Source organism: Arachis ipaensis, chromosome B5 (assembly GCF_059453495.1).
Source record: "Arachis ipaensis isolate K30076 ecotype BB chromosome B5, ASM5945349v1, whole genome shotgun sequence".
NCBI lineage: Eukaryota > Viridiplantae > Streptophyta > Magnoliopsida > Fabales > Fabaceae > Arachis > Arachis ipaensis.
This window is the reverse complement of record NC_142440.1, coordinates 98,624,916-98,646,806: the sequence shown is the minus strand read 5'-3', so window position 1 is coordinate 98,646,806 and position 21,891 is coordinate 98,624,916. Positions and strand designations below refer to the sequence as shown.

At 34.7% G+C, this 21,891-nt stretch overlaps 1 pseudogene; it reads right to left on the bottom strand.

Annotated features, from left to right (window-relative positions):
• Positions 1-920: 920 nt before the first annotated feature.
• Positions 921-20,809, bottom strand: LOC107640767 (uncharacterized; annotated as a pseudogene).
• Between the last annotated feature and the right edge of the window lie 1,082 nt (positions 20,810-21,891).

Below are 21,891 nucleotides of genomic sequence, written 5' to 3'. Positions count from 1 at the left end.
AACAGTTCAACGCTGGTGTGCATTTTAGTAAGCCTAAATTATTTTTCAGGCATCTCAACTCTAGATTTATTGATGTTTTCATTGTGGTAACTGATGATCTTGGTATCAACTATGCGTACTACCTATAAAAGCCAACTCTAACCAGAGAAACAATTCTCAAAAGGACTGAAAATATGAGACTTTTAATTGATTCAACAGTGCTGTGATTTATATTAGGTTTAGTTAACCATTTCTTCTGTGAAATATATATATTGCCTGGTATGAATTAGTAAATAGTAATTCTAATTTTGTTTTTTTGGTAATCGATTTGTGATAATTTTAGTACAGCAAACAATGGATAAGGGTTTGTCCCTCATTTATTCATGCCTACCTTTTTCGTTTTTAAAGATTTTTATAAACCTAGACTTGGCTAGTATTCTACACTACAACTCTCTCAACACTTTTGTCAAACAGGACAGTCTTCTAATCACAAAAATATATTTGCTGGCATACACTAACAACTCGAAATATTATATAAACATGGTTGTGATGCTTGATAAGATAAGGTGTATGTGCTTCTCACCTTATAATTTCTTTGTTCCATCACGCACTGCAGGTTTTGTGACCGTCATAGCTTACGCAATATGGTTATGGCAGTAGATTTATGGGTTACAGATTATATTGCTAGTGGGTGCATTGGTAAGAATTTTTAAATTACTTTATGCCAATTAACTGCTTTGACTGATTTCCTTAACTAAAGGTGCTCTAATGACCAATTCTTTAAATTGTGTATTTGCAAATTTAAATATGCATAAAGGACTATATAATGAAATTGTCAAATTTATGCCAATAGCCGTACCTAAATGTAGCTAATCCTTTTGCATCCAAGGTCTCCTATATATGCTGCATGTTAGACTTCTATTAGGCTAAAGTACATCTGTTTAAGCCACATTTCTAAAAACTTCTTTAAAAACATTATCGGTCTCTACACAGTTATCCTCATCATGACATAAAAGTATCTTAAGACCTCTCCTGTGTGTCACCCTAGATGCTGCAACATAAAGCTGACCGTGGGTGAAAACAGGTTTTTTTAGAATTAATCCAACATTCGCTAATGATTGCCCTTGGCTTTTGTTTATTGTCATCGCATATGATACCATTATAGGAAATTGTCTTCGTTGGAACTTAAATGGTATTCGATGATCGGAAGGACTTAGAGTCGTCCTAGGAATAAAGACTTTCTGACCTTTGTTCTTTCTGGCACTACCACGTGCTTCTATAATGTGTTTTCCAAGCTTAATGACAACCAAACGTGTTCCATTGCACAATCCTACCGAGTGGTCAATGTTTCTTAAAAGCATGATAGGAGTTCCAGCCTTTAATGTCAGCTCATGATTGGGCACTCCTGAGCATCTAATTGTATTTAGGAATTCAGGTGTGTGAATGGACGCCAATAAGTCATTGTTAGACTCGGTTGGGCATGCCTTGTCTGAGCTATAGTATGTCTGTGCTTCAGTAGGGTTTAAGCTCATCATGAATTGGTTTATCTCATCAACTACTTGCAATGTTAGTGCAAGTATTGCTCGGTCTTCAATGTGCTCATCAGCAATGGTGCAATAAAAAAGTTTTGGATAAGTAACCTTGCAAATTGCCTCAATTGGATCATCCCAGTCTTTGACCAGTATGTCATCTGGGATTAGAATCTTCTGACATTGTCCCATTGGAGTTCCGTGACTACCATCACCAATACCAAGTATCCAATCAGCAAACTCTTTTAACTCAGACGACCTTGTGTTGGAATCACTTGATCTCAATCTCATATTTTTTGTCAATGTCAAGAGCTTGCAATCATTCCAGATGTAAGATGAGTTTATAGTGGCGTTAACAATCTCTTGCCGAGTCCCTTTAGGGATCACCGGTAATATCTGTTGAAAATCACCCCCAAAAATAACTGTCTTCCCACCGAATGGCTGGTGAAGACTGCTTGGATTCTTGAATCTTAAGATGTCACGCATTGTTCTATCAAGAGCTTCAATACAGAATCTATTTACCATAGGAGCCTCATCCCAAATGATAAGCTTTGTCTTTATCAACAGCCCGGCCAATGCACTTCCTTGTTTTATATTGCATGTTGAGAATTCATCTAGATTGAGTGAGATTGAAAAACGTGAATGTGCTGTCCTACCCCCGAGTAATAAAAGAGATGCAATACCACTCGATGCAACAGTAAGTACAACTTGTGATTTAGATCTCAATGCAGCTGCTAAAGTCTTCCAAACAAATGTTTTGCCAGTCCCTCCATAACCATACAAAAAGAATACTCCACCCTTCCCATTTTCAGCAGCATCCATGACTGTCTTATAAACAAAATATTGCTCGTCGGTTAGTTGTTGCAAATAGGTGGTATGGTCTAGAGCTAGCTATCTTTTATCATAGCGGAGCTCATCGAAAATTAACCTGTCATTTTATCAGCATATAGTTGACTATATAAAACATTTCATTTCGAATATGTATTTTGCAAAAAAAAGGCTATTAGAAATTATACTCTATTTTCTAACTATTGCAAATGAAGAAGAAAAATTATGTAGACTAAACTAACTATTTGAAAGCTAATATTCTAATATTTAATGGATTGTTATTAAATTATGAGATGAACGTGTAAAAATTTATTGAAAATTTTAAATTTGTTATAATAGAAGTTATATTGACAAATTTACTTATGAAGTTAATGTATATGTATTTTATATAATTAGTTTTAAAAACCATGATAATAAGTTCTTCATTAGAAAAAAAATAATATTAGATATTTGCAATTTATATTTATTATATAATCCAAATAAGTAATTACTTTTGTATCCTCATTTGTAGAAGGTTATTTTCAGAAAAAAATAAATTTAATTAAATATTATTTAAATAAAATTTTTAAGTCATGTATTTTAACCTGTTCATTCCATCAGCATATAGTTGACTATTGAGTTGGCTTATATCTGGGACTGGCATCGGAGAGAAATCCTGCAGACTCTTATTGTATGGGTTAAGTGTTCTCTCAATTTCTATCAACGTCAACTCCTTCAATTCATCTTCGGAAATGAATAAATCTGTCAATAAAAAGACCAAATTTGTATGAATGAATCTTGAAGAATAACTTCAGTTACGTAACCAGAAATAAAAATAAGAACAAATAATATTCAATTTTATCCTATTTGCTTAGATAAAGACAACTTATTGAATGCACTAAAAACTATCTCTCTTATAAGATAAGATTTCATGTCCATTACGGAATCTTGGTTCTATTCATTTAATTGCTAATTATATCCTATAATACACCTAAGTTCAATTATGATTAGCATGGCTACTAAAAAACTTCTCATTTCTTAAATTTTTTATTATACACAATATTCTTACATAGACTAACAAAATTTCTCGAAAATCCTAGAAACACATATGGCACTGTTAACAATGAATTTCCATTTAACATAAATACCAATATATTACTAATATTGACATTCCATTCAATTGAAAAATACGAACCATTAGACTGTGACAATAAATTACCTAGATTGTCAAGAAGCCTCATCTGCCTATGAAGTATATCATCGGATAATAGATGCCATGTCTTTTGCCATACGTGTTCTGGTGTATCCATTGAATTTGAAAACAACAGCATTGCAAACAGCTTCCTCAAGTATGTACCCGATCCCCAGTGGCTTGCTTCTACTATTGCATCTATATATTCCTTGTCATCATCTAAGAGGCCACGTGCGTAATATGCATCTTTGAAAGTAGAATATAAAACACCATCTATAGTACGAATGTCCTCATAAGAAGTTGGGCCTCTTACAAAATTGAGCAATAGCCGCATGTAATAACTTTCACTGGATCCTGGAGGTACATAGAAAATCCTTCCAATAACAGAGTGTGATTTTCTAGGCAACCAAACCCTCTCATCTGGCTTCCATACGAATTTAGTTGGAAGTTCAGCATACGTCAGTGCCCTTGCTTCTACATAATCATTGTTTGCTTGAAACCATCCTAAAAACATAGATTCCTTCACTGATGCTTTTCTAACAACATCCTCCAGATTTTCGTGGTCTTTGAATATAACATTCTGTTCATTGGGTAAGTGAAAACCCAATCTCACAACAAATGGATCTCTGTAATGGATGTTAAAACCAAAAATCCTCCATGCTGCTTCGCATGGTGATATGTATCTACAATCGTAATACATACTCACCTCATCATATTCATCTAACTCAGCATCCGCTGTGACACTTCTATAGAAGGAAGTAGTTACACGATCATGACCTTTGTTCACGTATTTGAATAAATACTTTATTGATCTTGATTGATTGCACCACTCCACATTTATATGTGCTCCATATCTCATAAGTAGTAGTCTGTTGTGTGGAACCACATAATGGCTATCAAGGTCAACCCCATACTTGTTGATAGTTCTTCCATCTTCCCTACGCCTATATACTGGATACCCATCATCATCAATAGTTGTGCAATCGACAAAACGCTTAGGAAAATGACGTACACATTTTCTATTCTCCATACACGGTGAATCTTTCCTCGCTAAACCACATGGACCATGCATCATGTGCTTTTCTACTGCTTCAAAGTATTCAGGGTCTAGTTCCTTATCTGGAATCTCAGCAGATATGATCTTGTCAATGTCTTCAGCTGTTGGAAACTTGTCATCCTTATGTAAGAACAATAGTATATGTGCGTGTGGTAGTCCCCGTTTTTGAAATTCGATTGTGTATACAACTGCGTCAACAAAAGGACATAGCTAAGCTAAATATGATACAATATTTAAATGCATGGACACTGGATTTTTCAACACAATATTTAAACTAAAAATTAATCGAATGTAATTTAATTTCGTCTCTAGACATACCTGCACAAATCCTGCCAAAAATTTTGTTTACTCTAATATCTTTAATCATCAAATCCAGCTTTGCCTTGAATGTCCTACATATTATGTCAGGTCTATCTTCTGCATTTAATTCCCTGTTCTTAAGAAAGTCTTCTACCTCGGGCCACTTAGGATTGCATGTGAATGTAATGAATAGGTCTGGATAACCGACAACCTTACATATTGCCATTGCGTCCTGGTAATTCTGAATCATATATCTTGGGCCACCTGTGAATGATGATGGTAATATAATACGTTTGCCACGCGATGACGGTGTTGTTTCCCCGGACAAAACTGCTTCCTTTATACCCTTGTACATCTCACATCTGAGTTTCTCCTGATCAAGTCGTATATAATTTAGGCGAGATGATTCGATCATGGAGAACCCATCAACCAAGAATTGCTAGAATAGTCGTCTAGAATATAACAAAGGAGATCCATCAGCTAACCTTTCTTGTATCCTGAATGCAAAAAATTCTCTTAATGAAACCTCTTGTCGCCCTTTGCTACCACTTTGATTACCCTTGTTGAAAGGTATGTCTTCCTTGTAACCATCCTCTCCAAATGGAAATAACAATGGGTATTGTAATCCCAAATAAGCAGGATTGAGTTGATTAATCCTTTGTAACCTTCCACTTTGTGTCTCTACCACAATGTCCCTATGGTAGCGTTTGGTGGAGAGACAGAGACAGAAAGACTGAGACTGAGAGACAGAGACTAAGAGACAGAGATTGAAATAAATCTTAGTATTCTGTTTGGTGCAAAATAAGAGACAGGAATTGAAACAAGAATGAAACTCTAATTTAATTTGCACAAAGGGTAAAATTAGAATTAATTAGTTAAAATGAGAGTATTTTAGGTATAAAATGTTATTCAAGTTTCAATCTCCATCTCTAAAAATTTTAGTCCCCTCTGTCCCTACTTTTTGGAGGTACTGAAATACTGAAATTTTGGAGACAGAGACAGAAATTTTAGTACTAGTCTCTGAACCAACAAACACGATACTGAGTCTCAGTCTCTCAGCCTCTGTCTCAGTACCTCAAAACAAACGCTACCTATCAGTTTTATCAATGTCAAAGCCACCCACAATCAATGCAGCTACCTCATCCGTGTTGGGCAGGTTGTATCGCCTGCCATCCTTCCCCCTTTTACCCAAAAGCCTAAGCTTTATTGTATTATTAAACTCTCTTGCAAGTGTGTCTCTAACCATGCGAAATGCCTTCACCAGTACATTGTTATCATCAAGCATCTGTTTCAATTCTCTAACAATATCTTCATGTATCTCTGTGTGATGTTCACCCCTATTTACAAAAATAGAATTTGTACAATTTAATTTTAATAGGATAATTGTTATTGAAAAACTCCCAACTGTTACTTCAAATCCTAAATCTATTCTATATAGAAATAACCCTAAAACTTACCGAATAGCTGCCATGCGATTTTCAATCTCATTCTGAGTATTAAATACATACAGTTGAGAAAATTTTGCAATGTTTTCCTCTGGAGGAATCAGACTACCCATTAGATGATAATTCTCTCCACAAAGGATAAATGTTGGTGGCCCTCTTGCTTGACTAATGCCACGGTCTATCTTTGCACCCATTGATGTGAACTGAAACATGCTATTGTAAGCTCTGATGTTATCCCGAAAATGCTTGCTCTTGGGGGTATTGTACAACAAATCATACAACACTCTCGGGGCCTGTTGTAATTGTGGAAGTTGAACCTTTCCTCCTTTACAGCATAATGTGAATTTTGGTTCTGTTGTGTTGTAACTTTTGTTTGACCTCTCAGCATACCAATAAAGAGCATTGCAATGTTCACATTCATACATTGCATATCCGATGTTCACATACTCTGCATATTGATCAACAAAATAAAAATTAGGATTGAGATATTTTTTCTACCTAAAACTTTCATTTAATAAGACTCTATGTTGAATTCCATTAAGTAAGCTCATACCTTTATTTGACCGTTCAGTAGACTTAATGTGTGTGTTAGATCTGTATGACGCCTTATTGCCTGCATTGTGAAGTTAACTCTTGATAATCAACGGTGCAAAAAGTAACATAATTAGTCATAAATTGATTGACTTAACAATTAAGAAACTGAATGGTAAGAACCTAATGTTCGAATAGTGGAAATAAAAAATTATGCAGTTTGTTTAGCAGATTTGTTAGAGTTATAAAACCGTAACTCCCAATAATGCTCCCCTCCACCAAATCATAACATACCACTATTTTGCTTGCAATAGTCTTTGTCGGCTTCCATAGTTCTTTGTCTTGGAGTCCTTACCAAGCCTAACATACAAAGTACCCAACGTGACTTTTCAATAAATTCATATATTTTGATTTGATTCTGTAATTAAGACCCCACTTTAAGTAGTAATCCCTAAGAATAAAAATTATTTAAAGTCTCTTATAATTTTTTTTGTAGCCCATGTTGCTCCACCTTTGGCAACAGCTTTATTTTTTTTCCAACCATTGTGCAATTAGTGGTAAACAATAAAGTAGGCCAAACTTTTCTTAAAGAATTTTTTCACTTTCTAACTCAATTATCAGATATCTTAGCTAAATAATCTTAAATTCTTAATATAATGGACGTGAGGGTGAATATAAATTCTTAATAATGCCCTAAACTAAAAATACTACACTACATACAAAGAGTTCAGCACACCTTGCATGCGTTTGGAGATATCAGGACTCCTTTTTGCGTCCATTAGTTGCCTTCTATACTTTCTAGCATATGTTGTTTGATCTATTCGAAGGGTGATTGATAAGTACACATATACCATACTTAAATTAAAAGAAACCATCTTTACATTTGATTTTAGGAAGAATCATCAAGTGCAATATAATACAATTATCAAGTTGAATATGGTTGTTGTCCATAGTATTAGCAACTACATTAATCACTTGAAGTAGACCAAAATTGTAGATTTATTTCATCAATAATTAAGAAATAAGAAAAAATAAATAAACGTAGTTAAAAAGCCAAAAAAAGTAAGTTATAAGTTTCTATAATTCTCAAATTCTAAAATTAAAAATATATCTTTTTAATTTTATTTTATATATAAAATAAAAAGAAATCCTTTATTTTTTAATTAGAAAAAGATATATTATTACTTATTTAAAAAAATATTGAATATGAGATATTTCTAATTTTGATGATCTAATTACGTCGACTGAGTTTTATCTATTAAAATTAATGGGGTGATTTTATAGTTAAATTATTGAGAGCGAAGGAGAAAAAGGGTTTAGGTTTTATCAAAAAATCACTAACTAATATATCCTACAAAACAACACTTATTTTTTTTATACTTTCTATGAATAATTTAAAGGTTTAATTACTCTGTTGGTCCCTATAATTTCACTAAATTTTTAATTAGGTCCCTATACTTTTTTTCCTTTCAATTGGATCCCTACACTACTATAATTTTGTAATTAAGTCCTTCCTAGTGTAAAAAATATTAGAGTTAACTGAATATTTATTCGCAAATTGAAGGTATTTATAATTAAAAACTTAATTAAATCTTTGACCGCATGCATTCTGGTAAAAATATTATGTTAATTTTAACATTTTTAACATGAAAAGGACGTAATTACAAAATTAAAAGCAGTGTAGGGACCCAATTGAATGGAAAAAAAGTATAGGGACCTAATTAAAAATTTGGTGAAACTATAGGGACTAACAGAGTAATTAAACCTAATTTAGATTACTTCCATATGATTTATTTTTACTCTTTATTCATATATTTTAATAATTTATACACAAAAAAATTAAAGTAGGTAACTATGTATACACTTTTTTTCCCAATTATGAAGAACGTTATATATAATTGACATTTTTTCTTTCCTTTTGGGGTTATAATGGTTGGTGGGTTGATGCATTTGTAACTTTTTGCTAAATAACCACTCACTAATCACTATATATATATATATATTACTTATCTATTACAATTTGCCATTTTTCTAATGTAATGCTAAGAAAGCAAGAAAATAACATTATTTTATTCTGCTTTAATATTTATATGTATATTATGTATAACATTGAAAATTATATAATGGTTATAGCTAAAATTATCTAATTAGTGAAGTAAGAATTTTGAAAGTTAAAATAAAAAGGTTTAATAATCACTAAAATAAGTTTAAACTACTGCAAACTAATTATATATTTCTTATCAAAAAAATTTTCAATAAAAAGTATTTTCTTGGGGGATATGGATATATTTCTAATTAACAACTCCATTAATTGCTTCACCTTGAATAAATTAGTGATATGGATATGTATCATTGTGAATTCAAAGTGGATGAATCATGATGCAACTTTTTTTCAATCACTGTACATATAGCATATTACAATTGTCTTTCAATTAATTATATAATAATTCAAGAAGATTGTGATACCTTCCATCGAAGTCACTTCCATGGTTTGTGTGGTGAATGTGTTTGCAGACTTAGTTCCTGCGAGCAAAAAATTAGGGACATGTAAAAATTTAGACACTTTCACTTCACCCGTATAGAAGACAACATGATCTAAAGTACTTTAGGAACATGGCTTTGTGGTAGTTGTTTTATTATTCGTGATTGTTACCTTCTTGGGTGCGTGAAACTGTGGTTTGCTTTCTTTTAGCTAATATGAATGCTCTCTCAATCCTCACGTGTTGTGCTGCCCCTGTAGAGATCATTTTGTGTTTAATATCAGTATATATGTCTAGCTATTTACTTCAATCTACATTAGTTTTGTTATTGCTTGTTTACCTTTTGATGGTGGACTTAGCGGCCATTGGCTTACTGATGAAATCGGTATAGAAACATTTTTCTTAATCTGGTTTTCACTTCTTCCATCACATTGACCTTGATCTATAATACATCCATCAACTACATAGTCCATTAGATTTTCCTTGTCCTCTACATTGAAAGTAGTTTGTATAACTCCTAAAGTGTTTACCATAGCTTCAACAACCAAACATGTGCACTTATAAAAGGAAAAAAAACTAACTTTCGTGTTTATGTATGCCTAGGTTCTTTTGCTGATATTTTCATCATATTGTGTGGACCCATATAAATTCGAGTGTATCAATTCTTTTTTAATTTTGGTTTTAAACATGATAATTCATGTCCACAACTATAAGAATAAGCTGAGTGATTATTAATTAGATCACATGATAACACCTTATTTAATTAGTCATATAATTTTTTTCACAAATATGGCTCAATCAACTTCTTAGTAGTGCTTTTTTATGTATCTTATATATAAATGAATCGAGCATACTATTATTCAATATAGTGATATACATACTCTTTATAAATGTACCGTTATACTAAAACATTGTTTAATATCCTAGATTGAGAATGTGTTAAAGAACTACAATACTTAAGGTTGTTATATGGAATACTAACACTACTCAATACCAATTTTGAACTCAATAGCCGCATATGTAAAACAAAACACTACTCATAAATAGAAATAAATAATGCATTACATAGGTGATTTAGTTTTCATATATATCGGCATATATTAGATTAACCTACCAAAACTATTAGCTGACCATTTCATATTAGCTCTATTACTGAAACTGTCCTACGAACTGATGACACACAAAAAAATAGCATTCCAAAGCCTTGATCAAACTGAGTTTATTAACAGTAATCTGCATACTCATTACAAAACCAAAACACCTAATGATTTCCAATGACTTGTAGATGTATCAGCAACTAATAATTGCTTATATATATAAAGATCATTTAACCTAACAGGCTGGATGCCTTTGTAGTCCCAATTCATTGTTATCGTAAACTGTATTATCCCTACTATCATCTGAAAAATTAGTTATGAATTAGGATGTCAATTAATGAAATGGTAACTTCTGTACAAAAAATTTCTTGTGAGTCACATGGATAACCCATGAAATCAATCATTTTTTTGTTCATTAACCAACTATAATCATGGCTATCAGTCGTATGAAACATATTTTGATGCTCCTGCTTGGAAAGAAGGCTATTTCTTTGGATACTGTACTACAGAGTATGGTATGTTTACCTTGTTGGGAAGCAATGCCCACACACTTCCTTTTCTTAGCTATCTTGGTTGCTCTTTCTATCCTAGCATGCTTTGAGTCATCTAATATCAAAATAACACTTCACAGTCTAACATACATAATCACAGAACTCTTCTGGTTCAAATTCTTTGTTTATGCTAATTACCTCTTGATAAAGTCACCTGTGACAGCACATTAGACCCCAAGAACGGCGTGTCCTCTGTTGTCTGAATGCTGGGTTTTTCATTTATGTCTATAGTTTCTGCAACATTAGTTGTTCTAAAACCAATGGTGAAGCTATTATCTAAAATTATACTTGGTTGCTCTTCAGCAATTCTGTGAATAGGTGGTACCAATCCTGTATTTTTTGTATTAAATGGCTATAATTAGACCTATATAAGCCAAAAACGATTGACCCCAACAACTTGCTAATATAAAAAATGTTCTTGAAATCTTCTATAATGGAAAGATTTATTTGATTAATATAAATTATTTCTGCAGTTATATGAATTTATAGGTTCTTACCTAAGACTGGAATGTCACTTGCATTTTTCTGTTGAGTTATTTCATTAGCTAAAGAACTACAACCTGTTTTGTTCGTGAAGCTTAACCATTCGTTGCTACATAGTTCATACACCTTCCTCTTATTGTTGAAGCTACAACTCCTTTCATCACCTGCGTAATTAATAAGTGGAAGTTAATAGTGGATAGTATAAACTGTTTTGACAATGTGAAGATCCCTTTTCACTCCAATTGTAAACCAAAGCCCTAAAATCCTTATCCTTTTATTGTAATTTAACCGTACATCTACAGAAGACTCGTTTAGGGAGGATACTAAATGAGTGTGAAAACTGAATAGCAAGCTGTCTGGTTTCAATAAGTTGTTTGTAAATTTACCTGGAATATTACTTCTTGTATTGGATTGGACCTATGAAAGTGGGGTCCTTAGTGAGTTCGAAACTGGAGCCTTTTCTTTTGAGGACAGAACACGGTTCTCCTTCTCGTCCATCTTCGTTGCACCGTCCATCCTATCAACATTGAAAAGTTATAACTAAAATTTCTTCTGCTGTATTTTCAGTTTCTCCAAACCATGATGTTACTTTTCGATGCCTGAATAGAGCTTTCGATGGCTCACAATTCTTGTGTGGTGAGATTAAGGGAAAAGCAATGCAGGCGAGAACAGAGGAGATTTGGCTGAAATTATCATGAGATCTGCTCGCTTAAGGCCTTCCCTTCTGTCTTGTAGCCAAGATCCAATCTTTGTTGCGAGTTCCTCTTTGTCTTTCTTCTTTTCGAGTTCAACTTGGTTGAATTTTCTGGAAGAAAAGAATTAGCTTATTCACCTTTTACATTCAGCTTAGAATTCGAAAGAATTTTGGTGTACCTGAATTTCAGCTTAATTTACAAAACGCTTCATAAATCCTGCAAAACCTGGATTCTTGTTTTTAAAATTTTTTTTGGGAGCTTGATTTATTCATATGTTATGGGGTTTCCTGTAAATTTCCCTTTGTTTCTTACATAGACAGGCTGGAATATTTAAACTTTTGTAGCTACCAATTATTTTTTATTCTCATATGAATAGGAATTTCCTAATTTATATGAATGGATTTTGGTTCAAATTCTAACTCTTTTTATTTTTGAATTCAGTGCAAACGAATGGTCCAATTGGATTAGGTCGTTGGTAGGTAACTAATGGGTTTCCTTCTTTTATCCAATTTCATCAATTTTCAAATGGTGTTTAGTTGAAGATGTAACTATATTTAGCTTAATTTCTGTACTAATCCCTTTGAATTTAGCAATTAGAGTCTTATGTAGATTCAACGGTTGTGTGAATTTTAGTTAGCCTCAATTATTTTCCAGGAATCTCAACTATGGATTTGTTAATGTTTTTGTTGTGGTAATTGATGATCTTGGTATCAATTATGTGTACTACCTATAAGAGCCAACTCTAGCAAGTTTTTCAAATTTCTCTTGCACACTTTATTGTTAAAGAACCAGATAAACAGTTCTCAAAAGGACCAAAAAGATGATAATTTTGATTGATTCAATAGTGCTATGATTTATTTTAGGCTTAGTTAACCATTTCTTCTGTGAAATAGATATAGAGCCTGGGCTGCATTAGTAAACAGTAATTCTAATTCACGTTTGGATTTGATTATTCTATTTTTTTGTTAATCGATTTGTGACAATTGTAGTAGAGCAAACAATGAATAAGGGTTTGTCCCTCGTTTATTCATGCCTACCTTTTTAGTTTGGTTGACTTTTATAAACCTAGACTTGTCTGGTATTTTTAGAATAATTCATGTTCACATATCCTGTTTGTGTATCACCTACTTGGTTATCTATCCTAATTGCAATTATATTACTCTGGTAAAGGGGTATCGGGTTCATGCTCATTGATTCTATTCCATTGTGTGTCAAAAATTCTGTAGCACTTCATAATGCATAAAATAAGTATATATACTATTCATGATATCACTAAAAATATTTATATATGCATACAACCTGTTAGATACTGATGTTTTAAAAATATCCACTCTACAACTCTCTCAACATTTTTGCCAAACAAGACAGTCTTCAAATCATAAAAATAAATGTCCTGGAATACACTAACAACTCGAAATATTATATGAACATGGTTGTGATGCTTGATAAGATAATGTGTATTTGCTTCTCACCTTATAATTTCTTTGTTCCATCACCCACTACAGGTTTTGTGACTGTCATAGCTTATGCAATATGGTTAACACAATAGATTTATGGGTTCCAAATTATATTGCTAGTGGGTGCATTGGTAAGAATTTAAAAATTACTTTATGCCAGTTATCTGCTTTGAATGATTTCCTTGACAAAAGCCAGGTTAAACCCAATTATTGTTGCATTAAATTGTGTATTTTCTAATTTAAATATGCATAAAGGACTATATAATGAAATTGTCAAATTTCTCCTTGAAAAATAATAATTATGGAGAACAACAAATAAATTTGCATTATATATATGTGATATTCATAATTTATTCAATTGCTAATAGGGTTTAACCTGCTACTTCTATTTCACAAGGATGGGGCTTACCTTACAATATTTCATAATATAAAGAGAAATAACTTTTTTACATAGTTAGACGCTAACAATATGAACTACTTTCATTCCAAAAGGATGGGGCTTACCTTACAACATTCATGGTATCAAAAGAAACATAAACTCCTAACAAACTTAGATACTAACTACATAAACTAAATCTGGGGACCATCAACAACTGTGAAAACATATACCATACATTTCTATTTTATGGATTAAGTGATAATTTTAGCTATAAAGTAAACCATGTAGAGTCCTTCAGAGTGCAATATAATTGTTTTCACATTCACATGCTCCTGCCAAGTACGGTGTACCAAATTCTCCTTTCTTCCTTTCATATACTTGAGTCTTGAAATTAAAACATCCGTACCTTCGGTGTCATTAAAACCCTTATAACCACTTCTAGCCTCCATGAATGATATAATGTCCTTGTCAACGAACAATATTGGAGTGTATGGAATACCAAATCTGGACACCCTCAACATCTTCTCCCACTCTAGATCATGGTCCCAATTCTTCCTCAACTGCCAAACCATGACCTGTCTTGTGAAGCCGACATTGCGATATGTAACAAAACTGACTCCGTCATTAAACTGAGTTAGTGCGTGGTAATCAGATTTGACTTTCATGGGTATCATAGCCTCGTGAAACATCTCCTGGATGAGATTGAAAGTAATTATTGATGATGCCTCGATACGGTTAGCACCTTCCCACCCTATCCAATAAAAAATTCCATCCTTGACAACATACTTGGGTCCAATTTTCTGCATATTTGTTTCAAATGTCCCGGAATGAGTCCAATCTTTTTCAAAGGATGTGTACAAACACCATGATAGCATTCTCTGTGAGAAATTCTTCTTCAAGGCATGAAGAATCCTATACTCGATGGTGTCTTCAAGAAAACCAAATGCGTAGATCGAAACAACATGAGCAAGGTGCTTGATGGATTCATCGGATGCATATCGCTTCTTGCCCGTGAGAGGATTCCATATGAGTAACCTGGAATTAAGGCCACCCATTGAGATCCTCAAGCATATATTGCCATGGTCAGAACCAATGACAGCATAAAAACTAAATTGTTGGTTCTCCGTGGGTACGTTGAATTGCACCTGATGGCCGTCGTCGACAAATGCTCTAACGAACCATAATGAGTTTTGATCACTGGGAGGGTATCCTATCCCAATGATAACACTCCTATTTCATTCTTTATTTTTTTGTAGTTCTCCTTCACAAATGTTGGTGTGCAAAGTCTAAAGTTCCAAGCTTTGCTTAGGCTCCTGCACCTACCCACCGTCTTGGGGTCTGCCCTCACAAATATTCTCCATAAAAGATCCTCACCAAGATGGGGAAGATGAGTCTTCATGGGAAGGAATTCACTCATTGTTGATATGCAAGAGCAGAAGTTTTGAGAAATAGTCTTTAAAGAGAGAGAGAAATGTTTTAGTTTGGTATTCACCGATCTCTTCTTAGCAGTGTTTATATAAGCCATTGTGAAGATGATTTTCTTAGACCTTCCTATAGATCTACTTCAAATTATCAAGTATAAATACAATATGATTCCTTAAAGGATGTATAAGGAAATCTGTTTAGTGGTTTCCTCCAAAACCATTTATTAGCTCATACTAATGACATACCTGTCATTGTCACATAGAGTATTGTGCGCATGAGTATCTAAAATAAAATCGCTTCAATCTCATGGCTCACATAATTTTGCTAACCTTGATGATCAAATTGATGTGTAACATTATAGTAATACCCATTGTTCTCCCCCAATAAAGTTAGCTGCCCACATAAAGTAGGTAACTATGTATACGCTCTTCTTTTCACCCAATTGTAAAGCTCATTATAACAAAATGGCATTTCTTTTTCCTTCTTTCGGTGTTATTGGTGTTTTTTGGGTCGATGCGTTTTTTATTTGTTGATAGTTAGCTAGCTAGTCACCAATAAATATACACATATTACCTATTTATTATAATTTGACATTTTCTTAATGTAATTCAAAGAAATCAAAATAACTGCCATCATTTAAAATTTATTGTGTATAATTATAATTATATATATATATATATATATATATATATATATATATATATATATTATGTCTAAATTCTCTAAATTTTCTAGCATGAATTTAGTTTCATAAAGTAAAAAGTTATTTATAAAATAAGGTAGTTTCAAATACTTTAAACTTATTTTAAATTTCCTCTCAGAAATATATTTTTTAAAAGAGATAAGAAATATAAATTCTTAGCAAATCTATTAATTGATTCATCGGCGAAAGGAATAGTGATGTGGGTATGTCTCATTGTGATCTGCTTTGCTGTGTGATAACACTTATTAAGTTAAGGTGACCATTTTTATAATTTTTTTTTTTACTTCTTGGACCACGAGACCTGATATTTCATATCAATTACCATTTAAAGACTGCAATTAGTATATGTTTCGATGAATATTAAATATCTTTTGACCAAAAGGTTATAATATTTACATTTTTAATAGTTTGCACGGTTTAGTCTATAATATTATGACAAAGCCATAATTTTTACTTTTTAAAAAACTGTAAAATAAGTCATAGGTTATTAGAATTTAACCAAAAGATATTATCCTATGTCTTTAAAACATTGCACCCATTTCAAAGCTGTGGAATGTCACTTGCTTCTTTCTTAATGTAATTCAAATAAATTAAAACAAATCTACTATCATTTTATTCAACTTTTTTATAAATAATTTTATCTACATAATATTATAATCGTACATGTTTATTTTGACTTTTGGACCACAAGGGCTGATATTTCATATCAATTACCATTGAAAGATTGTTATATATTAGTATATGCTTTGATGAATACTTCTTAGCTTTTACCGAAAAGGCTATGGTATTTATATTTTCATAGTTTGCACGGTTTAGTGTATAATATAATGACACAGATATAGTTTTTAGACAACTATAACATAAGTCTTAGGTTATTATACTTTATCCAAAGGATATTATCCTATGTGTCTCTAAAAAGTTGCACTTATTTGAAATTCTGATTGTTAAGACCAACAAGTCTTACCATATTAGGAAAATGTCCTTCTCATATTTCTGCCAAATCAATCTTTACTTGATCTACCTTGTTAAGCATTAGATTTTGTACTCCAATCATTCATTCAAAAAGATAAACTTATCTTGTATAAGTGTGCAAATAATCTTTATGCTTCTGATTATGGTGGTCGTATTTTTTATTCAAAAATATGAGTCAAGAACTATTAAACTTGGGGGATTTGGACATAAAAAACTTCATCAAATCACTTGATATCACCAGTCTACGAAGACCTATTTTACTTGGGGCTTTGGACATAAACTACTTCGTCAGATCACTTCAAATCACCAGTCTACTAAAACATAAAAATAATATGATTGGATTTCCTAAAACTGAGTTATCGTTGCCTTAGTTGACTAATTAGCAACCTGTGGCATTTCTTTAGCTTATCTTTATTACGTACACGCATATCAAACTTCTCCACATTGACAAACACCCATTTGGTTAATCTCTCCTTTTGAGCAATCCTAGACATGTATGGGATTTACTTATTTGTGTCTATAAGTCAACATAGACGAGATATTTTGCTTGTTGAATATTATGATAATCATTTACTAATAGCTTTCGTTTATCTAATACATGTTTGTGGCCACGGCTATTAATCTTATCATCACTTTAGTAGTAAATAATAGTAAACGGCATGTTTTTGTTTATATAAGTCTTGTATCAGACATCATATACAAGCATGGACAAAATTCAGTGGCGTGCCACGCCCAGCTCTAAATCTGACTTGGCGTGCCACACTCAACTCCTCAAGTGGCACGCGCTCCTTCATCGGCATTCCTGGCATGCCACGCCTTCGAGTTCAAGTGGTACACCCAAGATTCTTTAAGCACTTGTGTGGCCTGGCGTGCCATGCCTTCGACCTCAAGTGGCACGCCCAGACCTTTTCCCTCTTCTTCTTGCTTCTGGAAAGTTGAACTAGCGTGGCACGTTCAGGTCTGGCATCCCACGCCCATTATGTGTGCTTGGTCTTTCTCTCTAGAAAACTGAAGAAGTGTGGCACGCCTATTTGTGTGCTTGGTTCCTTCATTAGCGTGCCACGCCCAGAACTCAAATGGCACGCCCAGGTCTTCTTCTTGTAGATGGGTGATGTTGGCGTACCACGCCTGAGGCTCAAGTGACACACTGAAGTGAGAAATGGTAGCTGGTGTGCCATGCCTTCGATACCAAGTGGCACGCCTATATGGTTGGCCCCCTAACTCCTCCTATGAAAAATATAACTGGCGCGTTACGCCCAGGGTCTGGCATGCCACGCCCAGTATTTTGCCTTGGTCCAGTGGCTGGCGTGCCATGCCTGGTCCTTCAAGTGGCACACCAAAGTGGGAGTTGAGAGTTGGCGTGGCACGCCTTCGACACCAAGTGGAACGCCTAGCCTTTTTGGCTTTCAACCTCTTCTCTGGAAACTTGTACTGGCGTGCCACACCTTGATGCTCAAGTGGCACGCCCACTTCAATGTGGATCTTTCCATCTTGGCGTGCCACGCCTGGCTCTTCAAGTGGCACACCAAAGTGACAATTTGAAGCTGGCGTGCCACACCTTCGATACCAAGTGGCACGTCCAGCCTTTTGGGTCTTCAATGTTGCTCTCTGGAATCTTGTACTGGCGTGCCACGCCCTGATGCTCAAGTGGCATGCCCCTTTAGTGTGATACTTTTCAGCTTGGAGTGCCACGCCTGGCTCTTCAAGTGGCATGCCCAAGTCACTTTTGAAGCTGGCGTGCCACGCCTTCGATACCAAGTGGCATGCCCAGGTGATGATCTCTTCTGGAGTGATGGATTGGCGTGCCACGCCCATGGCTCAAGTGGCACGCCCATAGTATGTGAGGGGTTAGGCGTGCGACGCCCATCTTCAACATTGCTTTCTGGAAAATTACATTGGTGTTCCATGCCCAGCTCCTAGCGTGCCATACCCATACATTTTCTTCAATTATGCTCCTCTGGAAATCATAACTGGCGTGCCACGCTCAGTTCCTGGCATGCCACGCTCAGTTCCTGGCATGCCACGCCCATATAAATAGCTTGAGGATCTTTTCTGGAATTTAGTACTAGCGTGCCACGTCCAGCTACTGTCGTGCCACGCCCATATATTTTTGTGGCGTTTGCTCCAAGTGGCACGCCAGTTTCACACGCCCAGCTTGTTTTGTTTTTTTCTTCCCCTTTTTGATGTCTTTTTCACCTGAAATTCAGCACAAACCCATTTCAAAGCAATGTACCATAATATTCATCAAATAGTGCATAAATTGCAATGATCAAATGAGGTTATGCTCTTTTATGGTCGTTTTTATGTAAGAAAAAGTGTAGATGATGCAAGTCATCACAACACCAAACTTAGGCTTTGCTTGTCCCAAGCAAATCACTGTGAGTAGTTCTTAGATAAATCGAGACTTGACCTTGAATGGATGCAACATTACTAAGGATGAGGCTAAGTGTTTAACACATGAATATTTCTATTTCAATGTCACAAAGAACTCCTAGGTTCTTGGAGGCTATTCTAAGTATAGGCTTCATGGGTCCTTTTTATTGATTGTCACCTTGAAGTAGCAAGAGTTATTTCTTTTTCTTTTGGTTATTCTTTCCTTTTTCACTTTCTCTTTTTCATTGACCACGACTTTAAATGTTTTGTCTCAAGACAACCCTTTAGTTAGGCTTTCAATTAGCACTCCCAAGCCAGTTGGCTTTAGGGTACTAGGTGTTGAAACATCCCTAAGAATTTACTTGTCCAGGTCTCTTCTTGACACATCTTCACCACAAGCATCTACTAGGTCCTTTAACTCTTTTGAGCTATTTAGTGTTTCTTTCCATCCTAGTAGTTGATGCTCAGAGCCTTAGGTCTTTATTGCTTACTACTTCTTGGTTCTATAGTTATTCAAGGGACACCCTTCTGCTTCTACTTGTCCTACCTTCTAAGCCTAATTGCTCTTCATAACTCATTTTCTTTCCATTTCATTCAAGGTTCTTCACTTAGTTCCTTATCTCTTAGTTTTTGAACATTCCCACTTGGTCTTAGTCTCTTTTATTCCTGTTTTTGTAACACTCACAACAACTCTTATGGAACAAACTAATCTTTTATTGATGTGGATAAAACTTGACTAACATTGCATTTTCTTTCTTGTAATTTAAAAAGACTCATAAAAGACTTCAGGCATAAAATAAAACTAAGCATCAAAACATCACTATCCTAACATTGCAACTTTATTTTTAAACAGAAATTCAAACATAGAGAAACTTAAACAGAAATTCAGGATTTTGAGATTGTCAACCATGGAACTCAACAACCTTGAGCAGCTTCAGTTCATTGAACCGTTTCCATTGTCTTTCTTTTTAGAGGGGGAGAAGTCATCATCAACCTTTTTGGAGGATCCCTCTTGTGCCTTTGTGTCTTTGGGTTTTACAAATCCTAGCCTCTTCATGTAATTTCTTTCATCCTCCTTGTATTTGGCAAGAATTTCTTCTTGTCTTGCACTCAACTCCTCCATTTCTTGCATGAATGTTGGGTATTCAGGGTTTAAGGCAGCCACAGCGTTACACAAGTGATTCAGCTTTTATTGTATGTTGATATTATATTACCTCCTTGAGATAGTCCTGGCATCATAAAGATTCTTGAACTCAGTAAGGTTCCTCTGCTGCCATTTATTCTGCTCCACTATCTTGTCAAGTGCGCTTTGCATTTCCCCCCAGTCAAACTGTTCTTGCTGCTCCTTCCTCATGTGCTCCACGCTCCCTTAGAGTTGTTGTATATTTTGATTCACTTGGTCCCATTGTTGTTGTTGATTGTCCTTGAGTTGGTTGACATCCTCTCTCAGATGGTGTATGTCTCCCTTCATTTGGTGTATATCTCCCTGCAATTGCTCCCAGTTAAAACCTTCAGGAAATTGTTGGTATTGTTGGTATTATTGATATGGTGGTAGTTGAAGTACTAGGTGATGTGGTTGCTCCTCTTCTTGATGTGGCTGCCCTTGTGGCACATGAGCATGTCTTCTATCCCTTCTCCTCTCAAGTGGGTTGACAGCCACCACTTTGGCCATCTTCTTGGCCGTTATGGGCTTGTCTTGTTCTACCAGCACCTCATCAATAATCTTCTTCACCCTTGCTTCATCACACAGCCTTTTGATGATGCTGGGGAATGCTAGCCTTGTGCTATCCTTGGTGCTTTTCAGCACCCTGTTAATGTTGTTGGCTATCATCTCCCCAACATTCACATTCTCACCTTTCATAATGCTGTATATAAGCACAGCCCTTTCCACTGTCACCTCAGACTTCTGAAGTAGGGTTGAGAGATCTTCTCACAAATCCAGCCACCCTTTAGCTTGGAAGCTCAAGTCTCTTCTCCGCAGCTAGTTGGGTCTCCCATCTTTATCTCTGATCCATTGCACGTGCAAGACACAAATCTCATTGAGGATTTCATCAAATCTTGGGTCTTCTTGCTTCATCTTTTCTTCATAGCTCTGAGTAGAGCTTGTTTGTCTCACCATGAGCATCCTATCCATGTTAGAGGGACTGTAATCAATGGATTTCCCTTTCATATAGCTAAGATAGCCATAGAGTTGCCCTGGCTGAGGCACAGTATTGGCATAGAATTCTCTTACCAAGCTTTCCACCACCTTCCTTGGTGGGTTCATAAGAGTGCCCAGCCTCTACTGTTTATCTCCCCATTTGCAACCCAACTTCCGGAATGATTTGCCTCTCACTCACCCAACCATAAAAATAGTTTTGGTTGAATGATGAAAAGAACTTGTATTCATTGTGGCTTGAGGACCCTGAGGTTGGTTCCTTGGTCTTTCTTTTCTTT